The sequence below is a fragment of the Sciurus carolinensis genome, chromosome 5, assembly GCF_902686445.1.
Source record: "Sciurus carolinensis chromosome 5, mSciCar1.2, whole genome shotgun sequence".
NCBI classification, from domain to species: Eukaryota; Metazoa; Chordata; class Mammalia; order Rodentia; family Sciuridae; genus Sciurus; species Sciurus carolinensis.
Genome location: NC_062217.1, coordinates 93,376,013 through 93,402,588, shown reverse-complemented (window position 1 = coordinate 93,402,588; position 26,576 = coordinate 93,376,013). Strand labels below are relative to the sequence as shown.

General features: G+C 40.8%; 1 protein-coding gene across 1 annotated transcript in view; it reads left to right on the top strand.

Annotated features, from left to right (window-relative positions):
• The window catches only part of Fas (Fas cell surface death receptor), a 52,976-nt gene extending 29,171 nt beyond the window's left edge, over positions 1–23,805 (top strand). The window contains exon 10 of the mRNA XM_047552377.1: positions 21,540–23,805. The gene's annotated coding sequence lies outside the window, so the exon portion shown is untranslated. The remainder of the gene's footprint in view (positions 1–21,539) is intronic.
• The last annotated feature ends 2,771 nt before the right edge of the window (positions 23,806–26,576 follow it).

Genomic DNA, 26,576 nt, shown 5'->3' with positions numbered 1-26,576 from the left:
TATCATCATCTTGCAGTTATTTTTCCATTCTTATAGCAAGGAAGGATTTTTCTCATATTTTATAAAAGGCCTTTTTATTTTCATTTAAGGATGTTTCACTTATCATTGCTTTTTGCTCAGATTGGGAGGGGGTAGCCCTTAGGAAATAAATAATTCTCTATTAACCTGAAGGCCTCATTTTAGGCATTAGGTAACTAGAAAAAAATGTTTTCTTTTGGTTTTGTTTACATTTTTAAGTTAAAACTAATACTCAAGTTGCTTTTTGTTTATGTAGAACCCTTTGACAGGACCTAAGAGAGAAGTACAGAGATTATGAGGTTTACCATGTGGATCTGCATTTTATTATGGTGGTGAACTGAGAATCATGTAGATCTTAGATGAAATATTTATTTGCCCCATAATGGAAGAAACAAATGATGTAATTCCTTGAATCCTTAGTTTCTCCATATATAAAATGGGGAAATGGCTTCAACGTTTTTTGGTTTTCATGAAGATTAAAGCATGTATGAATTATATACCACTGTATGTAGCTCTACTTCAAGATAGTAAAAAAAAAACCCCTCAATTCAGATGCCGAAGAAAACTATAAATGTATTGAAATACCTTATTGGAAGTTCAGAGATAGGATTGATTTGATTAGCCTAATCTGGTTCCTGTAGTCATGATTCCTTGTGATTCCCTTGGATTGATTCTTTTGATGTGTCTGGTGTCAGACTGACAGTGAGAGGGGAGCTGCAATCACATCACCATACATCACCACATCCAGAAGAAGAAGCACTTCCTTTCTAGCATAAAAGAGTACTAAGAGACATTCTTCCCCCCACCCTCTTTTTTAGAACATTATAATTATGCATAGTATTTGGGTTCATTTTGAAAAAATTTTATATGCAAGGAATTTGATTTCAATCCTATTTCCTCTTTTATTCCTCCCTTTCTTCCTCCCCCTTTTCTTCCATCTCTACTCAGTTTGAACTTTCTTTTTTTCCTTTATTTTTGATTGGGTACTGTCTATATATACATGAAGGCAAAATTCCCTGTGGTACATTTATGTATGTATATAATATGATTTTGTTAAATTTATTCCATATTGCTTCCCCTTTACCTTTTTTTCCTCCCTCCCACTCACTCTCCTTCTACTCCACTGATGTTTCTGGTTTGTTTATGATATTCATCCCCTCCCCCACTGCATTCTTTTCCTTATCTTCCTTATTTTGTTTCCACATATGAGAGACAATATTTGACTCTTGATTTTCTGAGTCTGGCTTATTTCACTTAGCATGATTTTCTCCATTTCCATCCACTTACAAGCAAGTGCCATTATTTCATTCTTCTTTGTCGCTGAAGAGCACTACATTGTGTTTAGATACCACATTTTCTTAATTAATTCATCTTTTGAAGGGTGTCTGGGTTGATTTGACTACTGTGAATTGTGCTGCTACAAACATTGAAGTAGCTATATTGCTATATACTGGTTTTAGATATTTTGGATAAATACTAAAGAGTGGGATAGCCAGATCATGTGGTGGCTCCATTTCTGTTTTCTTGAGGAGTCTCCATATTGCTTTACAGAGTGGTTGTGCTAGTCTGCAGTCTCACCAGCATGTATGAGTGTACCTTTTTCCCGACATCATTTATTATTGCGTGTATTCTTGATCATTGCCATTCTGACCAAAGTGAGATGAAATCTTAGTGTAGTTTTGATTTGAAATTCCCTGATTGCTAGAGATGTTGAACATTTTTTCATAAATTGTTGGCCATTGAGTTTCTTTTAATAAATTTATTTAGTTCTTTTGCCCATTTATTGATGGGATTTTTTGGAATTGAGGTTTTTGAGTTCTTTATTATTCCAGATATTAATTTTGGTCAGAGGAGTAGCTAGCAAAGATGTTTTGGCCCATCTGGTAGGCCCAAAGTCTATCTTTTTCTTTTAATTTATTTTTATTGTAAACAAATGGAGTACATCTTGTTTCTCTGTTTGTACATGAAGTAAGGGCATACCATTTGTGTAATTATACATTTACATAGGGTAATGGTGTTTGATTCATTCAGTTATTTTTTCTTCCCCCCCAACCCTCCCACCTGACTTTCCCCTCTATATAGTCCCTCCTTCCTCCATTCATGCCTCCCTCCAACCCCCATTATGTGTCATCATCTGCTTATCAGTTAGATCATTTGTCCTTTGGTTTTTTGAGATTGGCTTATTCACTTAGTGTGCTATTCTCCAATTTCATCCATTTGCCTGCAAATGCCATAATTTATTATTCTTTATGGCTGAGTAATATTCCATTGTGCATATATATACCACAGGTTCCTTATCCATTCATCAATTGAAGGGCATCTAGGTGGGTTTCACACTCTGGCTTTTGTGAATTGAGCAGCTATGAATATTGATGTGGCTGCATCACTGTAGTATGCTGATTTTAAGTCCTTTGGTTTTGGCCAAGGAGTGGGATAACTAGATCAAAAGGTGGTTCCTTTCCAGGTTTTCTAAGGAATCTCCACACTGCTTTCCAGAGTGGCTGCACCAATTTGCAATCCCACCAGCAATGTATGCGTGTCCCTTTTTCCCCACATTCTCACCAACACCTACTGTTGCTTGTATTCTTGATAATCGCCATTCTAATTGGGGTGAGATGGAATTTTAGGGTAGTTTTGATTTTGCATTTCTCTTATTACCAGAGATGTTGAACATTTTTTCATATGTTGATTGCTTACAGATCTTCTTTTTAAAATTTATTTTATTTTATTTAATATTATTTTTTTATTGTAAATAAATGGGATACATGTTGTTTCTCTGTACATGGAGTAAAGGCATACCATTTGTGTAATCATAAATTTACATAGGGTAATGTTGTTTGATTCATTCTGTTATTTTTTCCCTTCCCCTCTACCCCTCCACCCCTCTTTTCCCTCTATACAGTCCTTCCTTCCTCCATTCTTGTCAAACTCCCTAACCCTAACCCTAAACCTAACCCTAACACTAACACTAACCCCTCCCACCCCCATTATGTGTCATCATCTGCTTATCAGCGGATCATTTGTCTTTTGGTTTTCTGAGATTGGCTTGTCTCACTTAGCATGCTGTTTTCCAATTTCATCCATTTGCCTGCAAATGCCATAATTTAATCATTCTTTATGGTGGAGCAATATTCCATTGTGCATATATATATACCACAGTTTCTTTATCCATTCATCAATTGAAGGACATGTAGGTTGGTTCCACAATCTGGCTATTGTGAATTAAGCAGCTAAGAACATTGATGTGACTGCATCTCTGTAATATGCTGATTTTAAGTCCTTTGGGTATAGGCTGAGGAGTGGGATAGCTGGGTCAAATGGTGGTTCCATTCCAAGTTTTTTGAGGAATCTCCATACTGCTTTGCAGAATGACTGCACTAATTTGCAACCCCACCAGCAATGTATGAGTGTACCTTTTCCCCACATCCTCTCCAACACCTATTGTTGCTTGTGTTCTTGATAATTGCCATTCTAATTGGGGTGAGATGGAATCGTAGGGTAGTTTTGATTTGCATTTCTCTTATTACTAGAGATGTTGAACATTTTTTCATATACTTATTGATTGCTTGTAGATCTTCTGTGAGGTGTCTGTTCATTTCCTTAGCCCATTTGTTGATTGGATTATTGGTATTCTTCGTGTAGAGTTTTTTGAATTCTTTATATATTCTGGAGATTTGTGCTCTATCTGAAGTATGAGTGGCAAAGATTGACTCCCACTCTGCAGGCTCCTTCTTCACAATGCTGATAGTTTCCTTTGCTGAGAGAATGCTATTTAGTTTGAATCTATCCCAGTTATTGATTCTTGCTTTTGTTTCTTCTGCTGTGGGAGCCCTGTTAAGGAAGTCTGATCCTAAGCCAACATATTAAAGATTTGGACCTACTTTTTCTTCTATAAGATGCAAGGTCTCTGGTCTGATTCTGAGGTCCTTGATCCATTTTGAGTTGAATTTTGTGCAGGGTGAGAGATAGGGGTTTAGTTTCATTCTGCTGCATATGGATTTCCAGTTTTCCCAGCACCATTTGTTGAAGAGGCTATCTTTTCTCCATTGCATATTTTGGCACCTTTGTCTAATATGATCGCCCACCGCCCGTGGGGACAATCACAACATGTACACTCTTGATCACAGGAACCAAAAGGGCTTTATTCCACAAGTCTCAGACTTATATTGAGAACATCAGCCTATCAGAGAGTAGACTACCAGGAAAGTCAGCCTATCAAGGAACAGTCTCCAGGCAGATACCAGGATCGCCTCATGTACAACAGCCAACCAGAGTTACTTCCTAAAACTTGTTTATGAGTGCAGCTATGTCTGGCAAGCTGCCAGGCGCCATCTTAGAGATCAGGCCACGGTGTGGCTCTGGGGCCCTCAGAGTCTGCCCCTGACATCTCCCCCTTATTCTTTAAATAAAGAAAAGATGACTTGGGACCATGCCTGTCTTAGGTTGTCCATGGCAAATTACATCCTTACCCGTCATTGGAATTCTGACCTCCAGACATCAGAACCCTGTCTTAGGTTGGAATGCATTTCCATGGATCTTACCCGTCTTTGACTACTGGTCCAGTATGCTTAGCCATACTTGGGGGGATGTGCCTGTCTCAATGGCTGACAAAGTCTGTACTATAGCCCGTTGATGACATCGGGCATCTTGGCGAGCTCTGATTTGGCTGCGTATAACATAGGCTATGCCTAAGCAGATAATAATCAGAACAGCCACTGTTCCAGCCCACTGTTTTGTCAATCCCAGGGCTTTAGATAACAAAGAGAACATCTTGGATACCGATGCAACTTGAACCCTGGTGGCATTGACTCTGAGTATTTCAGCTCATAGCTGACTGGTTAAATTATCAAATGTAGATGACCAATTACCAGTAAGGTAGACAGATTTTTAGATAACATAACCACAGAGCTAAGGTTATTATAAGCAATAGGCGTGACACACACTGCTCTTAAAGGATAAACACATCCCAGTCCCAAAAGTTCTTGCAAGATATCCACTTGTTCTTGCAGTAAGTCCACTCTTTGATTTACAAGGAGTATGCCTGCTGTTAGATGTTGGTTTAGGGTCTCTTTAGTCTGTAAGGATGCAGCTGTATTTTCGGCCAAGTGATTGTTGTTTCTGTCTGTATGGTTGTGTCAATGCTGCTGCTGCGGTTTCGGCTGCCACTGCAGAGACTGCTACTGTGGCGACCACGGCCACTGTGATGCCAAAATCTCTCCTGTTTCTTGATAGTAACACTGGCAATTCCGCATCTGTAACAGAGACTGGGACTGGTAGGAAGGTAGGAACACACATTAAGACTGCCAGCGGGAACCTAGAAGCATTCCAACATTGAAAGAGATAGATCCTATGAGACTAAAAAGAGGTTGTAAGTTAGTTCAAGGGGAGCTATGAGCATCATGGTCATCAGAAGTATGTTGGTCTGAGTTACTTGTTGGTTGGCACTGGTCGAGTTAGTCGCTCAGGAACCCAGATAGGCGATGCTTTATCCTGTGGAAACACACAAACTGAGCCGCGGCTTCAGTAAAGCACCGGGTCCGGGCCGTTCCATTGTCCTGTAAGAACATCCTTCCATTTTACCGTCGCTCTATCATGTTGTTTATGATTGCCATGTCTCTCAGTGGCACAGCAACCCTCATTATCCAGAGTTAAAAATTTTTAAAATAAAGAGGCAAAGAGAAAGTTTATCTTTAGGGGACCTGAAGGTCTCCCCTATTCCCCCTTTTGTTTATTTACAGACTTTCTTAGCACTTATTTAGACCCTCATGTATTTTATCACATAAGCACTTTCTTACCCAGAAACATTTTGTTTTTCACTAGATATATTTCCATATCTAGAACCTTTTATTTATTTATTTTTTCCTATCTGTTGACCTCTTTGTTCACATTCTGAAATAACTCTTATGAAATTTCTGAATTTAGGTAAATTACTCTATTTTAACAAGATTAAATATTTTGTTATTTATAGTACTCTAATTGAAACACAGTTGAAACTTTTAGAACCCTTTGTGTATAGAATTGTACCTGTTAGGACATAACTCTTAGTAACCTTAATTTTAGTTTAGTGATGACACAAAACAATTTTCTGTACAAACACATTTGAGTAATCCCATGCATGTCAATTCTAATTCACTTATTTTCTTAAAAAAACCCCAAGATATTAGACAAGTGTCCTGAACAGTATTTGCCAGCTTTTTCTTGTTGGAGGAAAGTCCTAGAAAAATTAATGTTAGACATTTTATAAACATCAACATTATATTAGTTTGACCACCTAAAGACTTGCAAGTTATTTTCAAGACATTTTACTTCTATTAGTTTTCCCAATTTAAATCGAACCTTTTTAAATCACGTGAATTAAAAATATTTGGATCCATTTTTAAATTTTAATTTTAGGAGCGCTCAGTTTTGATACAGACAAAACATGACATCAGACAGTAGGACATACACATAACACAAAATCAAAGGCCTTGAAACTTTATAGGTGAATCTCCATTGCAATGTAACAGATGTTCAAAAACTCTAGTTGAATAAAAAAAAAATAGAACTGATCAAAAAAGTCATGAGCTCAAAAAATATGTAGAATTCAAAAAAAACAAGAGTCCTGGAAAAATGTTACGGCCGTTAATTACTTTAGTAAAGCACCATAAAATTTACTTTAGTTGGAGTTCAGGTAAGACTTTTGCTCTCTCTTTTTTTTTTTTTTTTTTTCTTGGGTTTGAGACCTGTCTCCTACTGAGCCTTCAGGCTTTCTCTATTTACATTTCAATGTAAGCCTTGACTGAGATTTGGATCTGAATGGGGCTAAAATGTTCCAGCAGAAACTTGATGCCTAGGGCATTTTAACCCTTAATCCTGGTTAGTAATCAATTCAGGTTTGGACTCAGAAAATTGTGAAACAATTATCTCCCTTGTGGGGACTGGGGCTACTATATCATACTCCTTACTAGGACATGCCACTGATGGTTGGGCTGGTTTGTTTACTATGTGGCAAGTTTCTGGAAGGAGATGCAATGGGGAGGAGCCGGCGGTACTTTAGGTGATGGCTCTTTGGGGAGAAACGTGGAGCCCCCTTTGGGAGGTCCTGGAGAGAAGCAGGCCTTAAGGGCGGATAACGTAGGGCAGACTCCTAATGGGGGACCCTCCCCTAAACTGATTTCCCTCTTCCTAACAAGTTGTTCCTCACACCCAGTTTCATTTTCCTTGTCTGTCTCTGATCTTATTGATGCCCTTTCTGAGGCTTTAGACCTTTCCTCTTTTATTTCCTCCAAAACCTCTTCCCCTTGTTTTATGACCTCTCTGCATTTGGTTCGGGCTGTTTTAGTTTCAAGAGGAATTCCATTGGCCCGGAGCAAATCCTTTAAGGGACCTTCCATGCGCATTCGTGACATTTCAGTGCCCATATTTCTCTATTAAACTAACAGAATGCAAAGCACTTTAACAAGCAAAACAAAAGCGAAAGCACTTACAAACACTCTATCTCCGTCGCTTATCCCGCGAACTTTAACTTGTCGCTTTTCCCGTGAACTTTAACTTGTCGCTTTTCCCGCGAACTTTAACCTGGCCAGACTGTACTTTACTTTCCCTGTATTTACCTGATCAGTTCCTTCTTTGTAACTCGAATTCCCGGGTTTCAGCACCACTTATGATCGCCCACCGCCCGCGGGGACAATCACAACATGTACACTCTTGATCACAGGAACCAAAAGGGCTTTATTCCACAAGTCTCAGACTTATATTGAGAACATCAGCCTATCAGAGAGTAGACTACCAGGAAAGTCAGCCTATTAAGGAACAGTCTCCAGGCAGATACCAGGATCGCCTCTTGTATAACAGCCAACCAGAGTTACTTCATAAAACTTGTTTATGAGTACAGCTATGTCTGGCAAGTTGCCAGGCGCCATCTTAGAGATCAGGCCACGGTGTGGCTCTGGGGCCCTCAGAGCCCCCCCCTGACAGTCTAATATGACAAAATTGTATTTATTTGGGTTTGTGTCCATGTCCTCTAATCGGTACCATTGATCATTGATCTACCTTTCTATTTTGGTGCCAATGCCATGCTGTGTTTGTTACTATTGCTTTGTAGTATAGTTGAAGGTCTGATATTGCGACACACCCTGCTTCACTCTTCCTGCTAAGGATTGCTTTAGCTATTCTGGGTTTCTTATTCTTCCAGATGAATTTCATGATTGCTTGCTCTATTTCTGTGAGGTACGTCATTGGTATTTTAATTTGATTTGCATTGAATCTGTATAGCACTTTAGGTAGTATGGCCATTTTGACAATATTAATTCTGCCTATCCAAGAACATGGGAGATCTTTCCATCTTCTAAAGTTTTCTTTAATTTCTTTCTTTAGTGTTCTGTAGTTCTCATTGTAGAAGTCTTTCACCTCTTTTGTGAGATTGATTCCCAAGTATTTTATTTTTTTTGAGGCTATTGTAAATGTGATAGTTTTCCTAACTTCTCTTTATGAGGATTCATTACTTATGTATAAGAATGCATTGGATTTATGAGCATCGATCTTATATCCTACTACTTTACTGAATTCACTTATGAGTTCTAAAAGTTTTCTGGTGGAATTTCCTGGTTCCTCTAAGTATATAATCATATCATCAGCAAATAGGGATAGTTTGAGTTCCTCTTTTCCTATTCATATCCCTTTAATTTCGTTGATCTGCCAAAATGCTCTGGCTATAGTTTCAAGGATAATGTTGAATTGAAGTGCTGAAAGAGAGCATCCTTGCCTTGTTCCAGTTTTTAGGGGGAATGCTTTCAGTTTTTCACCATTTAGAATGATATTAGCCATGGGCTTAGCAAAAATAGCCTTTACAATGTTAAGGAATGTTCCCACTATCCCTATTTTTTCTAGTGTTTTGAGCATGAAGGGATGCTGTATTATATCAAATGCGTTTTCTGCATCTATTGAAATAATCATGTTATTCTTGACTTTAATAAGTCTGTTGATATGGTGAATTACATTTATTGATTTCTGGATGTTGAACCAACCTTGCATGCCTGGGATAAAATCCACTTGATCGTGGTGCACTATCTTTTTATTTATTTATTTTTTATTCTTTTTTTATTGTAAACAAATGCTTCACTGATCATTTTAATTATGTACAGTGTCAACTCCTTTTCTGTCATTTCTTCTGCCATGCTGTCATTGGATTTTATTGATGTAATATCTAGATTTGTTTTTGGCATTTTCTCCACTTGTTTTCTCATATTGTTCAGGTATCAGTGGACTGCTGAGATAGTGCAGATTTCCTCCATTGACTTATAATGTCCCTGAAGATTTCTAGTATATCCCCTCTTATTCTTCAGTAGCCTGAAGTCTTAGAGGAAGTTGATAATGCAGTGCGCCACAAGGAAGCTGCCTCTCTATGGGTGGTGGCCTTCAGGTGGGGTATATTCCCTGCTAGTGGGCAGACGTGCCTCTACTTGTTGATCAATGGTCATCCAAAGGGGAACTAGGCTGCGGGCTGAGGTAAGGCCTGTTTGGGCCTGTGTCTCAGGTTTTACCGTCCTTGTCGGAAAGCCTCAACCGGCTGGGAAGACTCACACAGTGGGGAGCTCTCACTGGTCAGTTCCCCTCCTAGAGGTTCCCCTCAATCCATAACTACCGCCTGAGCTGGGCAGCCTTCCTCTGCAATGTTCCCAGGGGCCCGGACCTACCTCCTGGGCCTGGGAGCCTCGACCTTCGCAGACGAGTCTCCTTAGGCTGCCCTTCCTCAGAGACGCTGCCTGCAGTCCTGGAAACTTCGCTCCTTCCCTCAGCTTGTCTCTGTGCGGCTCTTCCACCAAGAAGTCGCCTAGGTCCTTGGACCCTGCTCTGCTCCTAATTGCCTGGCTGTGCGGCCCCTCCTCTGAGCAGCCACCTAGAGCACCGTAGAGGTACTCCGAGCCCCAGCGACCCCCGCTGCACGCCTCTTCCTCCGGGCAGCTGCCTGCAGTCCTGGTGCAGTCGCTAGGAGTCCAAGCAACTCACTGTGAACCTCCTACTCCTGACAGTCGCCCGTAGCCCTGGTGCAGTCACTCCAGGTCCAAGCAACCCGCTGCGCTCCTCCTCCTCTTATGGGAAGTCCCCCGGGTGTTCAGGAGCAGTCATTCTGAATCCAAGCGACCCGCCACATGCCTCCTCCTCCCGACAGCTGCCCATAGCCCTCGTGTAGTCACTCCAAGTCCAAGCGACCCGCCACGCTCCTCCTCCTCTGGGCAGCCCCCCAGTGTTATGGATCGTCGAGTCCTCTGAGTCCAAACAGCTCGCTGTGCACCTCTTCCTCTGTGCAGCTGCCCAGAGATCTGGTGGGTTGCTCTGAGTCCAAGTGTCATGCTGAGTGGCCTCCTCTACAATGCTCCCAGTTGTCTGAGTTCACTGATCCAGTGGGCGGAGGGGTGACTCACCCGGCGACTTTGAGTTGGTCCCAAGTCTTTCAATATCTCCTCTTTTGAATCCTAAGTCCTGGAGCAACATGAAATGCAGCCACCCTCTAGTCTGCCATCTTGAGAACCCCTGCACTATCTTTTTAATATACTTTTGTATGCGATTTGCTAAAATTTTGTTGAGAATTTTTATGTTGATTTTCATTAAGTATATTGGTCTGAAATTTTCTTTCCTCGATGTGAAAATTTTCTTCCTGGTTTACGTATCAGGGTGATATTGGCTTCATAGAATGAGTTTGGGAGGGTTCCCTCCTCTTCTATTTCATGGAATACTTTGAGGAGTATTGGAATGAGCTCTTCTTTAAAGGTTTTGTAGAACTCGGCTGAGAACCCATCTGGTCCTGGACTTTTCTTTGTTGGTAGGCTTTTGATGACTTCTTCTATTTCATTACTTGACATTGATCTATTTAAATTGTGTATGTCCTCTTCGTTCAGTTTAGGTAATTCATATGTCTCTAGAAACCTGTCGATGTCTTCAAAATTTTCTATTTTGTTGGAGTATAGATTTTCAAAATAGCTTCTAATTATGTTTTGTATTTCACTCGTGTCTGTTGTGATTTTCTGTGTTCATTCTGAATTTTAGTAATTTGAGTTTTTTCTCTCCTTCTCTTTGTTAGTGTGGCTAAGGGTTTATCAATTTTGTTTATTTTTTTTGAAGAACCAACTATTTATTTTGTCAGTTTTTTTGATTGTTTCTTTTGTTTCAATTTCATTGATTTCAGTTCTGATTTTAACTATTTCCTGTCTTCTACTTTTTAGCTGTTGCTCTTTTCTTCTTTTTCTAGGGCTTTGAGCTGTAGTGTTAGATTGTTTGTTGATTTTTCCTTCTTTTATTGAATGAGCTCCATGAAATACGTTTTCCTCTAAGTACTGCTTTCATAGTGTCCCGGAGATTTAATATGATGTATCTTTGTTTTCATTTATCTCTAAGAATTTTTTACTTCCTCCCTGATGTCTTCTGTTATCCATTCATCATTCAATAGCATATTATTTAATCTCCAGGTGTTGGAGTATTTTCTGTTTTTTATTCTGTTAATTATTTCTAATTTCAATCCATTATGATCTGATAGAATACACGGTAGTATCTCTATCTTCTTGTAGTTGCTAACAGTAGCTTTGTGGTATAAAATATGGTCTATTTTAGAGAAAGATCCATGTGCTGCTGAGAAGAAAGTGTATTTGTTCTTTGTTGGATGGTATATTCTATAAATGTCTGTTAAGTCTAAATTATTGATTGTGTTATTGAGATCTGTGGTTTCTTTGTTCAATTTATGTTTGGAAGATCTGTCCAGTGGGGAGAGAAGTGTGTTAAAATCACCTGGTATTATTGTGTTGTGGTCTATTTGATTCTTGGAATTGAGAAGGAGTTGTTTGACATACATGGATGAGCAACTGTTTGGGGCATAGATATTTATGATTGTTATGTCTTGGTAATTTATGCTTCCCTTAAGTAGTATCAAATGTCCTTCTTTATCACTTCTGACTAACTTTGGCTTAAGTCCTCATTATCTGATATGAGGATGGATACTCCGGCTTTTTTTCTGAGTCCATGTGTATTGTATGTTTTTTTCCCATCCTTTCTCTCTTAGTCTATGGGTATCTCTTTTATGAGATGAATCTCTTGCCGGCAGCATATTGTTGGATCTTCTTTTTAATCCAATCTGCCAGCCTATGTCTTTTGATTGATGAGTTCAGGCCCTTAACATTCAGAGTTATTATTGAGATATGATTTGTATTCCTGATCATTTGGCTCATTTTCATTTTTTGACATGATTTGGTTTCTCCTTTATTTGGCTGTTCCTTTAGGGTAGTTCCTCCCTTGCTGATTTACATCTTTGGTTTTCATCTCTTCCTCATGGAATATTTTGCTGAGAATGTTCTGTAGTGCCAGTTTTCTTTTTGTAAATTCTTTTAGCTTTTGTTTATCATAGAGGGATTTTATTTTGTTATCAAATCTGAAGGTAAGTTTTGCTGGGTATAAGATTCTTGGTTGCCATCCATTTTCTTTCAGAGCTTAAAAAATGTTGTTCCAGGCCCTTCTAGCTTTTAGGGTCTGGATTGAAAAATCTGCTGATATTCGTATTGGTTTCCCCCTGAATGTAATTTGAAATTTTTTCTCTCGCAGTCTTTAAAATTCTGTCTTTATTTTGTATGTTAGGTATTTTCATTTTAATGTGCCTTGGTATTTCTCTGTTGTAATTTTGTATATTTGGAGTCCTATAAACCTCATATACTTGATTTTCCATTTCCTTCTTCAGATTTGGGAAATTTTCTGATTTTATTTCATTGAATAGATTGTTCATTCCTTTCGTTTGTTTCTCTGTGCCTTCCTCAATCCCAATAATTCTTAAATTTAGCCTTTTCATGATATCCCATAATTTTTGTAGATTCTGTTCATGATTTCTTACCATATTCTCTGTTTAGTCAAGTTTGTTTTCAAGATTAATATTTTGTCTTCAATGTCTCAGGTTCTGTCTTCCAGGTGTTCTGTCCTATTGATTATGCTTTCTATGGAGTTTTTAATTTGGTTTATTGTGTCCTTCATTTCAAGGATTTCTGTTTGTTTGTTCTTCAGTATCTCTAACTCTTTATTGAATTGATCTTTTGCTTCCTGTATTTGCTCTTTTAACTGTTGATTGTTGTTATCATTTAATGCCTGCATTTGCTCTTTCATCTCCTCGTTTGCTTCTCTGATCATTTTAATTATGTACATTCTGAACTCCCTTTCTGACATTTCTTCTGCCATGCTGTCATTTGGTTTTATTGCTTATAGCATCTAGGTTTGTTTGGGACATTTTCTTCCTTTGTTTTCTCGTATTGGTCAGGTATCCACTCCTCCTAGTAGTGAAACTCTATTGACTTGTAGTGTCCTTGTAGATTTCCAATAACTCACCTCCTAGCCTTCGGTAGCCTGAGGTCTTAGAGGAACTTTATAATACAGTGTTCCACAAGGAAGTTGCCCCTCTAAGGGTGGTGGCCTTCAGGTGGGGTCTATTCCTTGCTAGTGGGCAGAGGCGCCTCTACTTGTTGACCGATGGTCAGTCAAAGGGGGCCTAGACTTCACGCTGGGGCATGGCTGGTCTGGTCCTGTGTCTCTGGTTCTACCATCCCTGGTTCTTCCTGCCTTGCCTGGCAGGGAAGACTCACCTGGTGGGGAAGTCTCACTGGGCAGCTCTCCTCCGAGCAGTTTCCTTTGATCCAGAACTACCACCTGTGCTTGGCAGCCCTCCTCTGCAACATTCCCAGGGGTCTGGACCTACCTCCTGGGCCAGGGAGCCTCACCCTGCGAGTGAGTTTTTCACTGGGCATCACTCTTCTGTGACATTCCCTGGGGCCCGGAACTACCGCCTGCACTGGGGAGCCTGGCCCTGGGAGGGACTCTCTCTGAGCAGCCCTCCTCTGCGATGTTCCCTGGGAACCAGACCTACCGCCCTGGCCTGGGACCCTGGCTCTGCGCCGAAGCCTCTCGCTGGGTGGCCCTCCTCTACAGTGCTCCTGGTTGTTTAGGTTCATAGCTCCAGCGGGGGAGTCTCACTGGGCAACTCTGCTCCATGAAATTCCATGCATTCCTGAACTACTGCCCCAACTGGGGAGACTTGCCCAGTGTGAGAGACTCACCTGGTGGCTCTGAGTTGGTTCCCGAGTCTCTCAATACCTCCTCTTCTTGAATCCTGAGTCCTGTCAAAGGGCCTCCAGTCTCCTGTAGGTGTCTCAGGAAGGGAGCCGCCCTTCCGATGATGATGGCCATGCCCTCGAGAATAATTCAAAATGCCTGCACCAGCCTATAAAGAAGCTGGGGAGCCCCAGCGAGTGTGTGCTGAGTCAGCACAGAGGCAAGTGCAGTGTCCCTTGGCAGTAGGGGGGCAGGCAGGTAGGCTCAGCAAATGGCATCTGACCTCTGTGTGGGGGTCGGTGGGCTGGCTCACTCCACGCAATCACAAAGTCATTGTTATTGAACTGTTTAGGTATAAACAATTCCTGAACTAATGACCACAACGGAGGGAATGGGTTATCCAGATTGGCTTAATTGGTTTTATCCATTCTTGGAGAGTCTAGGGTAGGATCAGTTTCCTTTGAGATCATAAGATGTGGGGGAGAGGAAAACTTGTTAAGAGGGTGAAAGAAGGGTCCAGGTGAGAACACTAGAATATTTTTAGGCACCCAACTCAAGCTGGCTTAAACAACAGAAAAATTTATTACATCATATGATAAGCAGTTCAAAGATACAGCTCATTGTTCAGCTGAAGCATGCTCTGCCAGCTCACGAGAGTCAATTTTTAAATACTTAACAATTCTGAAAGGCAGTTGTTAAACTGTTGGAAGCTTGATATACCCAGGGTGGAAGTATTTGTACTACAAAAGTTGTCAATGACTACAAATCAGGGATTCCAATTTCTTCTTCTGCCACCCTTCTCTGGCATACCATTAGACAGAAGACAGGGTAGGTTAATTCAATGACTCAATAATTGTAGGAACACAGAATGCTTTTTGGGCTTTACAAATTGCTGTAACAGAATTGGAACTGGACGATGGCTGGTTTCCTTCAATGAATGGCTTTATCAGTGAATTGGCAACATGATTTCTAATTCATATTCAATATCGAAGAAAGAAAGAAAAATCTTTCAGATATAGACCATACATCTGGTATTTTAGCATGATTGTGCTAACTGTAGTCATTTGACTACCCATATAGTCTGCCATATGCTTATTGACTTAGGCAACTCATGATCCACCTCTGAAGCAGGGGAGAGGATTAGTTTCTTCTAAGTTTTATGAACTATGGGAAAATGCAAATCAAAATTGAAATTCTGTTAAGAAAATGAAAAGGCAAAATGAATGCTGAATAATATCCCTGTAAAGGGAAACCAGCTATCCACTGTACAGATTCTTCATGTCCTCAGCAAGTAGACTAAGCATTTATAGAAAGACCCTGGATCTTAAAACAATAAGAAGTTAGTTGTTATTGGCCTTATTATGTTTGGGACACCCGAAAAAGATAAATTGCTGTGTGTGTGTGTGTGTGTGTGTGTGTGTGTGTGTTTGAAATGTTCAGAAACCTCCAAACACCCTGACACTACTTAAATAATCCTCAGTTTGAATCTAGGTGAGGTCAGGGCAATTGGATAGTGTCTTTGGATTCTACCAAAAGAAGCCCATGGACAAATGAAAGATGGTGATGGTGTTGAAAAGTAAGAGAGAAAATAGTGAAAAACTCATAAGGCAGGCCTTACTGACCAGGTAGACAACTAGGACTCAATTTTGGTGGGTTTCCTCTGAAATGCTGTGTGGGACACACCTCAGCATTTTACCTACAAAGCACAGAGAAACTAAGTCTTGGTACTGACTCCAGTCTTCTGTTGGTGGAGGAACATTGCTAAGACATTAACTTCATAATACCACTAGCTATTCTCCTTCCTCCAACCTTGGTAGCCTGAGAACAGACATCTGTAGGGAGAGAGATCCTGGAGGCCATATGTCACATTTGTCAGCAGGTGATCACCAAATGATCTAGAGGCACAAATAGTTTCTACTTCAGAGAGAAGGCTATCCAGATGTCCAGTTAAGAAGGAATAAGCTATCTCATGGGAGAACTCACTCTGGGAAGGTTGAATTTGATTTAGTAAGAATGCATTTTTTAATGTATTGCTTAAATCTCTTGCCATCTCTATCCTTATGAATACCTGGGTCCTAGGCAAAGAGAAGAAAATAAAGAAAGTTAAAAGAGCTGTTTTATTAAGCTCTGTGTTGAAATGTAATGCAGGTTTAACTGGGTATCTATCACTCCTTCCCTTTCTTCTTATACTCTCCCTTCCATACACACTCTTATTGCTTTGACATAATAAGAGTTCCACTCTAGTCAGAGGCCAAGGCTTATAGTGCCTGTTGAAGCAATGGGGAAGGACCTCCACCCTGGCAGTGCTGCCTGCCAGTAGTGAAGGAATCACCTGGAGCCCCATGGAAGACCCCAAAGATTGAGATACACACCCAGTAGTCTGGGCAGACACCTGAGGTCTGTGTACTATGGATAGCACTTATAGGCTGTTAGGACAGACATTTGGGGTTACAAGTATAAAAAGTACCCAGTTTTCTCAGATAAAGTAGAAGTGATTTATTATGTAACCAATTGAATGCAAGGGGATCTGTCTAGGTTTTGCTCCCAGATGCGAATTTCCACATTTAATTACTAGTCACCTGGCTAAGCTTCAGTCTGGAGATGTTAGCTTATCATCAGTAAAATGATGATCAATCTCTATCTTCTTTCATAATCTTGAAGAGAAAGAGCATGTTTTTTGTTTGTTTGTTTTTGGTGTGTATGTGTATGTGTGTGAGAGAGAAAACCAATCTCTGGTGACTTCAGTTCCCTTGAAAGACACCTCCAGACACTGGCTGTCAGTCTCTTTCTCAACCATAAACCAGAAACTGGGTTCCACAGGTGGCTCTTTCCTTCCAGCTTCTCCTCTTTTCCTCCTTTTTCTCCCTCTCTTCTCCCCTCATCAATACAGGCATGAAACCCTCTCTCCCTTACCTTGGCTCTCTGCCTTTCTTCTCCTCTTTTGTTCTCTTTTCCTCCATCCCATGTTTTTGCTGTTTGCTTTCCCTTCCTTTTTACACATTTTCCTATGAGGGGAAGCCTTGGTGGCAAGAGTGTGATTATCCCAACATTTGACATCCAGCCTGTCACCAGGTCTTCCTAAATACTTCTTGAATCCATTCATCTTTTTCAGTATACTCTCTGCCACCACCCTATTACCAGTCATCTTATCTTGGATTATTTTAAGATTTAACTTCTTGCTGGATCCTGTTTTCACTCTCACCCTCCAATCCATGCTTCAAACAACAGCTGAAGACAATTTGGTTATGTTTCTCTCTTGCTCGAAGTCCTCCCCTGGCTACCCTTGGTGTAAAAGCCTGTGAGATCCGGTTGTCCATCTCTTTTTCCAACATTCTTTCTCAACAGTTGTCCTTCTCCCAGCCTCCTTTTGTTCCTTGGTGCTGTTGTGCTCTTGTTCCTTTTTGGTGAGCTTTTGCTTTCTGGCTGTTTTCCCCATTTTTGTCTAGCTACTTCCAATTCATCCCTCTGGTCTCAACCTGTAGAATCCTTACCCTATGCCTTCTAAGCCATGCACTTGTATTTGTTCACACATTATACATACAGATCACATGTAGATATTGTTTATCTCCCCCCAGGCCATACGCCACCTAAGGGCCAAAATCATAATTAGCATGGAGTAGGTATTCAACTGATATTTCTTGAATGAATCAGTACATGAAGAAATACATGCATGCAGCACTAGTCACCTTGTGACTAGCATTCATTAGGGAAGTTATAGAGAAGTGTTACAGAGGCTGGTATTTTTCTTAAAAAATAAATTATCATCAATTTAATAAAATGTAAGTATCACCTTATTTTGATACATTTAATTATTTATGAAGTCATCACATATAGCCAAAGTCCTTTGAGATTTCCTGCTTCACACCCTGCGTCTATCAAGTGGTATGCACTACTGCTTCCTGGATGCCCCAACCATCTTCCTCCTCCACCATTACTCCTCATTCAAAACTTGCTCTCCCTTTTTAGCACTCCGTCCTTTTCTCCTCCTCAAATTATGCCTCTTATCAAGAGTCCAAGAAAGCACCAGTTCTCCCAGGAGGCTGTCACCAACTCTGAAAGCCTTGTATCTCTTCTGCAGTCATCTGTGTCTGTCCTTGCATCCTCCTGGCATTACTGTAGGCACTCCATTTTTTGACTGGTGGCATGTGTGTAGATAGTTATCCCCCCATATGTACAGTGGTAGGTTTTTCAGGGTTGGACAGGAATAAATGGTTAAATGGGTAAATAAATGGTTAAAAGGGTGGACTCTGAGGATTGCACATTTGAATTTCTGACATTCCTATATTTAAGATCTTACCACTTTGGGAAAGTCACTCAGACTCTCTGGGCCTTAAGTTTCCTCATCTCTAAAAGAGGAATAATAATATAATACCTGTCCTGTGGTGCTTCTCTGAGGACTGAATGCAATGCTCCACCTAGAGCATAAGGAGTGATATGTGGCAAGTACTGAATATGGATCTAGAATTAGAGTAATGTCCAGGGTTCTTCAGTCTCAGTCCAGCACATTACAGGAGCAATATGGACATTGATGCATGAAGTTGGTTGATGGAGGAGATCACACAAGGGCAAATAGCCCCTGAATATACATCACATTTCCTACAGGAATTTGACCTGATGCACGCCTCTCCTCTGCACCTGTGATTTCACTAGCCATGGGATTCCTCTATCTCCTTTAGAGGTAAAAGTCTACAGGGAAATGGCCACAATGGGGCAGTCAGAGGTCATGACAAAAGAAATGGTCACATGCAAAAGGCTAAGATTCCCCTCCTTTCATGCTTTTCTTTCTTCTGGATGATGATTACAATGATGATGATGCAGAGATGCAAAGGAGGGGTCACCAATACAGGAAATGTATTCTAGCAACCCAAATAAATGACACTGAAGTGAAAGCAGCAGGAAAGCATTTCTTGTCCTACTTGCCATCCTCCCACAACCCAACACAATACTTTCTCTGAACTATATGGTACAAACACTATAGATTTGTTTCCTAAATCTGGAACCCAAAGCTCCCTCCTCCTCAGTCTACCTCCAATGAAGCTTATTTAATTTGAAATCATCCCCAATAAGTCTAGCAAACTAAACAACCCAGGAATTTGACCTGACACATTCCTCTCCTCTGCACCTGTGCAGAGACCGCTTTTCACCTAGGATTTCATTCTCCCTGTTCATGAAGGTCTGGTGTCTCAGGCCAATGATATTTTTCTTACTCTAACATTCTTGGAACTCAGGTCCTATCTCTTTAGAGGAACTAATAATATTTCCCTCATTTTTTTATAATAATGTGGGTTAAAGATGATTGTGTAAAGTGTCTAGCATGTCTGGGTCACTCAAAAATGGTAGATATTGTCTTAATTACTACACATATCATAATTAATTACTTATACAGCTTATAACCCTTAAAGAAAGAGGGTAGGAGTTATGTCTGATTAATCTTACATATCTAGGCATTCAAAAAAAGTTTGCTGTACAAATGACTGTACATAATGAGCCAAACAACTTCTAATTTATCCTTGAAACAGCATAAGGGGCAAATGCCTGTTTGTGTGTGTGTGTGTGTGTGTGTGTGTGTGTGTATGTATGTGTGTGTGTATGTTTGGTAATGATGAATTTGCAGTATAACCTAGTGGATACATGACTGTCCTCTGTACCTCTGGCCCCAATTATTAAGCCAATACATAGTCATCTAGATAATTTTAGCAATGCAGTAAAGGTAAAAGAAGAAAATGTAAATTACCGCCCAAACAGATCAGAGGTAACTCTTGTGAATTCCCAGATATCTATACACACTTAGGGAGAAAGAGAAAGTTAAAGAAGCATTATAATACTATTCATATTTATAAACTGGTTTTTACTCAACAATGGGTCACAGATGATTTTCCATGTTAATATATGTATGTAATTCCTTTTTACTATTCCTTTGAACATAACATCCTTTTTGAGTGCATAATATGCCACTACTTTAAGATCTCATACTTGGTTAAAATATAAATGTTATCAAAATTTTGCTAAAATTTATATATCACACAAAAATGTGAAGACATTTGACCACTGTGGGCCATAAACACTTTAGTTTCTACTTGACTCATTAAACCTTAAAGACATGGTGGAGAGATATAGGAGGCAATGTCCCTGAAATTGTACATAGGTGTATAGGCTCAGGTGAACATAATATCTTCAGTGACTAGGGAAATAAGAGGCCCTGGGAAAAAAAATGGAGAACCGGTTGATCCTGAAAATAGGCTTTTCTAGGTAGCTGTATTTGGATTAGCCCCACTGGGAGCTTTGAGTTTCTCTAACTCTCAACCCTTAGTACAAGCCTAAGCCAAGTTCAAAGGCACAGATTCTGGAGTTTCCAATAGCAGAACAAGACTTTTCTATGTTGCTCAGTGTTGGCAAGAACTGGAAAGTTATAGGGTTGAATAAAATACAGAGAAAGTAGTTTAAAAGGGAGGAAATTAATTCTATTAAGTGCTTATTATGTATCATGCTATGTGCTTCTATGTTTTAGTCACCTTTTTCATTGCTGTGACCAAAAGAACTGACAAGAACAATTTTAGAGAAAGAAAAATTTACTTAGGATTTATGGTTTCAGAGGTCTCAGTTCATAGATAGTTGGTTCCATTCCTGTGTCCGAGGTGAGGCAGAACATCATGGTGAAAGGTGTGGAGGAGAACATGACAATCAGGAAGCAGAAAAATATAGTTTCACTAACCAGGGACACAATATATTCCCCAAAGACACTTCCTCAGTGACCTAACTCCTTCATGTACCTGCCTATAGTTACCACCCAGTCAATTCATTCAAGTGTATTAATGCACTGATTAGGTTAAGCCTCTCATATCCCAATCATTTCACTACTGAGCCTCCTTTGTCTCACACATGAACTTTTGGGGAACACCTACTATCTAAACAATAACATTATACAAAGCGACATTCGAAAAATTCAGTATCTAGTCATGATAAAACTTTTCACAAAACTAGTAATAGAAGGGAATCAACCTGGTGAAGAACATCTAGGTAACATCTATGACTAACAAACTACTTAATGGTTTCTCCTTCCAATGGGTCTAGTATCTCCAGATGAAGGAGGTGAGTGTGGAAAAGGTCAATGAACTTGTTAAAATTACACAACCAGTAAAGTCAGAAAATTTTAAGAAATCAATAGGCTGTTATCCAAAAAAATTGCAATCACTCAAAATCTAGCTAAGATGTTAAAATTGTGTTTAACTTTTCTCTACCTTGAGGTTTGGGTTAGATAAATAGGACTTAAGCAGCAACTTAGAAATATCAGAAATAATGTCACATTCTTTCTGGAGGCTGCAGTACGCTATTCATCAGATATGGTTTGGGAGATATGATTAAAGGGAGTAAAGATGAAGTTATTGGACCAGTATTAGCTTTGTTTATCTGTTTATTCATGCATTTATTCGTTCAATAAATGCTTATTACCCTTCTACTCTGTGCAGGCTCTGTGCTAGGTCTGGCCTATTTCCATGGTCACCTCCAGTGAGAAGGCAGACCTTAATGACACTGTCAAATGCTGTATCACAACTTTGATGAATGTCCCTAGAAGAAAAGGTGAAGGAATAGCTTGATGAGAGAATTTGACCTTATTTGTGAAATCAAGAGAGTGACTGGTGTTCTGAGATCTCAAGCAAGGAAGAGCAAGAAGCAGGAGCAAGCAAGAGGACAGACAAGGAAGAGCTTCATCTCTGTGCCAGGAGACCACCAATAGCCTGGAGCCCAGGAAGCGGGTCGCTGCTGACTGACTCTACCTTTGCCATAGCTTGGGAAGTTTCCCATTACAGGCAGGGGAAGTGCAGTGAATATTTGCAGGACTGGAGACTAAGAAGTAATTAACTGGGATGTTATAGCATCTTTTTGTTTTCAGAAAGACCACTTGTTTCATTTCTTCCTGGTCACACAGCACTAACTGTGTTTGGGGTTCTGTGAGTAGGTCTGTGGGCTCTACAATCTTGAAAAGACTAAGCCCCTTGTTCCTCTTAGATGCTCCCTGAGGGGCTGTTTCCCCAGAAGAGAAGGTTGGTTCCAGGGTGAGTAGTAGCAGGAGAGATGTACATGTTGTCAGGCCCCTGGGTTCATGGCCAGGGTACAATAGCTTGGATGGAATATCCCCAGTGCCTGGACTTGGATGTTCAAATCCCTCTTTTTACTAAAAGCCCTGTCTTTTGGTAAAGCTTTCATAAGCGACTATAAAAACTTGTTTCTCTTGGACTGTATTAAAACCACACTGATCAAGAAAGGAGGTGTTTATATTGAAATATAAAATTTTTAGTCTTTCTGAAAATATTTATTGAACAATTTCTCCTTCTCCTCTTCCTCTTCCTCCCCTCCCTCTCCCACTCCCCCTCCTTCAAAACCAGATACCATTCCAGGCCCTTAGCTAAAATGTTACTAAAATATTCATAGACTTTGCCATTGTGAAGCTGAAATTCTAGCAGAGGGATAATAAACAGATAAACAATAAAATATAATTGAAAAACGTTTTCTGTTACAAAATGACACATGCTGTAGTAAATAGAACAGGATGTGGAGGACTGGGCAAAGGCAGTGAGAGAAAAAAGGCAAGCAAGGTAGTCAGGAGAGGCCTCAGCAGGATTGAGCAAAGACTTGAAGAGCAGTGATCCAAATAGGAGGAAGAGCTAGAGCAGAGCCCCAGAGCCAGAGCAAGTCAGGCCACTGTGAAAATCAGCAAAAAGGTCAGTGAGGCTGCAGTGGATGAGAGGGGGAGAGTGACAGGTGATGAAGTCATGGAGACAACATGATCCAGACCCATGGATCTGGTTCTGTTGGGGGACAGACCTTGTCAGATGCATCTTTGTATCCTCTTTGTTAATCCACTGTGATTAACACAATGTTTGCATGTGCCAGTTGCTCCAATTGTGCAGCTTCATTGAACAAAACCTTTGGGGAAACTGAGTAACAGGAAAGCATTGCAAAGCGTCCTTCAGGAAATGGACAGTCCTTCAGGAAAAGCGAGTGTATGAGAATAGGTACTGATGTGGATGTGGGACTCGACACTGGTTTTGAAGGCCTGCAAAACCATTTACTGAATTAGTGGGACTCTGAATTAGTATGAGGGAGGTTCCAGTGCAGCACTTTCTACACTGCAACCCTCTAAGGCTTCCTTGTACCAAGGGTGCTCTGCCTGCAGTTACCACTTTCATTACCATCTCTAGTAAGTAGCCATTCTAAAGTACAAACTTGTGTCCCATAACAAGGACACTTGGTTATGGGGACACATTCTGAGACAGGCTTCATTAGGATATTTTGCCATTGTGTCAGACCAGGACAGCTGTGACCTGTGATTTCACTAGGCAATATAATCTTAAGGGCCTCCATTGAACATGGAGTATGTGGTTCATCATCAACCAAAACATCTTTATGTAGAGCCTGAATGTATTTAAAGTGCACCTTTTTCTTTGCAGCTGGTCTTGAAAACTATTGCTGTTTTTTGTACATGTTTTTATTTCTGTAATTGATGATGTGTTATACATATCAGTGCTTTCATTCAAAATCTAGTTTTGAAGATCAACCATATACATGTATATAGTAAAAAACTTGCATATATAGCATGTATCATCTACAAGTTGCATATCATATGTATATCATGCATATGTATAACATGGCATCTTTTACAAAATTGGTACTAAGTAAATATGTGTCAACAGAAGAAACAAGTTTTACTTTTTATGCCAATAAAATATTTGTATTGTTCCTGTTGCTGAGGCTGAGATTTAGACCCAGGAAGCAAGGTTCGGGGCTCAAGCAGTTGAAAGAAGACGTGAGGCATGGTTGGGATGGTAGTCACTCTTTATTCAGATGCAGAAATAGTCCCTAGCCAGCCTGCAACCAAGCTATTTCAATAGACCTTTTTTTATATGCAGGCCAGACCAAAAAAGCTACGCTGTCAACAGTTTACATCAGTGCGCACATTCGCACAAGCAAATGTCTATGTTCTCAAGTACATATCTGAATCAGAAAGTTTATGACATTTACTACACACTAAAACCATAGCCCACCAGAAACCCAGTGAGAAAACCTAACTACAGCCATTTTGGGCCTGCCCCAACAATTCACCCCTTTACGATTCTTTGCCATAAAATCTAGGCATGTGAAATTTTCTGCAATGATCCCTTAGTGAGAAGGTCAGAGCCCTGCATCCACAGGTCATGAAAACAATATAAGCTGCAACAACATATAACCAGAAGACTGGTCTTATCACCTAGGATTACTAAAAACCATTGCCAGTTTCATCCCATATTGAAGTGGCAATAAAAGTCTTTCCCAGCCATGTCAATTGTTCTGGGACATAGTCTGGATTCATCAGGGTAGTTTAAGAGCAGAACTCATAGGCACTTTGGTGCATATCAAACAGGCAGAGGTGTTTGCTACTCTGATGCAGGTGTGTGCCCAGTTCACAATGGCAATGGCATGGACACACCAATGGATGAAAGGACAAAGCAGTTATAGGCCCTAGTACAGGTAAATCACATACATCTGGGAGAATGCATGCCAGCTTTGAGTCCTGGGAAAGCACAGTGGCTGCCTATGGAGGCTTTCCTGGGCAGTGACACCACACCAGTACACCTAGGTCCTGAATTTCAGTAGGCTCAGTGTGCACCAGCACCAGGAACCCAAAAGGAAATAACAAATGTGCCCTTTAAAATCTGTGTCCCACCTATAGGATCCAGCCAAGTCACATGTGCCTGGGTTTGGGGGACATTCACTAGTTACCCATGGCATTACAAGGAGCTCATATTCCAAACTTTTTCTCCATGGGGCTAACAGGGCTACCCAATAAAGGTGGAGAATTTTATTGTCCAGGGCCCTGTTCATACCACAGTTTGTCCCCTAGTCAATCCAGTTGGAGCAGGCAAAAGAACATTCCCTTGTTTCCCAAACCCAGATTTAAGTACAATATCCTCTGTTGTCATTGGACCTGTATTGGGGCTGCTATGTGGTGTAGCCAAGGCTCCACAGCAGCTGGTTCCCCTCACCAAGGATGCTCATTCAGAGCTCTCACAACTGCCCACAGACACTGTGACCACCCCCTCACAGAGTGTGTTGACTGCAGTCCTAAGTCCTTGTTTAAGCAGGCCATTATATCTACCATACCTGCAGCCTCCATGGTATGGGACCATTGAACCTGTAACTGACTTGCCCATTGCTGCACAGCCTGACCTGTGAAATGGGTACTTTGATCACTCTCTATTGTGATGAACCAGCTGTACAAGGCCATCAACACAGTCAAGGCACAAATAATAGTACACTTGCTTGACCACAGGGCCAGGCAAACAAAAAACTGGTAGCTGTATCAACTGCCGGCAAGGCAAACATGACCTTTTCTGACCTCAGTTAAAGTGCCAATGTAGTCAACCTGCCATCTCGTCCATGTTTTACCTTGCCATTCATGGCTCTAGGCACTGGGGGTGTGGATATTTACAAATGCAAACCACACATGCCTGGCAGGCCTCTACCATGGAATCCCACAGACCCCATTGTTTGACTACATTCCATGTAGTTTTCACAACTGCATTCTGTAGGTGGCGGTACAACCAAGCCAACAGGTCAGTGGGAGGTACCACTGTAACCCCAGCACCCTAGCCAAACATCTGCTTCATCATTCCCTGGGCCAGTCAGCGAGGCATGGTCAGTAACATGTACTACAATTGTTGCTCTTTCATGGCCTATGTCCCAAAGTTCCTGCCAAACAGCTTGATCTTACAAAGGTTGATGCCCTGCCATTCAATTTTCTACTTACAATGTAGTAATCCACAAAGTTAACTCCTTAAAAACAGTCCTATCTCCACATATAACTGGGGGTCCTGCTTCAATCAATGCCACCATCCATATGGCACCTAACAGCCCATTAACTGCTGTGTCCCATTTCTGCATCATACCATGATATGTCAATAGGGGGCTTTATAGCACCAGCAGTACAATGGGCAGAGGGCCCTCTACTGCATCCGTCAGTGTGCCAGACACTGTCACCCACCAGGGTTGCTCCTTCCTTGAAGGGCAATGGCTCTATTGGCTCATGTTTATTAGCACTGTCTGGTACTTCCTCAGTTTCATGTTGTCCTAGCCCTAGAATGTGTTGGAGCTCCTGGGACAAGGGACTAGTAGACAAGGTACTCCTTTGTCCCAAATGACACCCTCACCATCACTTTGCTAGGGTTGGTGTCTGGGATATACTTGTCCTCAGGGTGACTGCACAATTCCATACCCATCCTGCCACAGCATACCAAAACTTCAGCAGCACCTGTGATGGCCTCTGAGGCCAACAGAGTTGCATACAGAATAGAAATCCGCTTCTTTATCAGGATGCATCCTTCCACAACTGTGACCAGAAGCTTACTAGTCTCTGCAGCCACTCATGCTGCTGCCACAGGCCCTACCCTAAACCTTCCTGGGTTAACATGAATACCCAACTCAAAGGGACAAGTTGAGGTCTACTAGCTTGCTGAATGGCTGTCTAA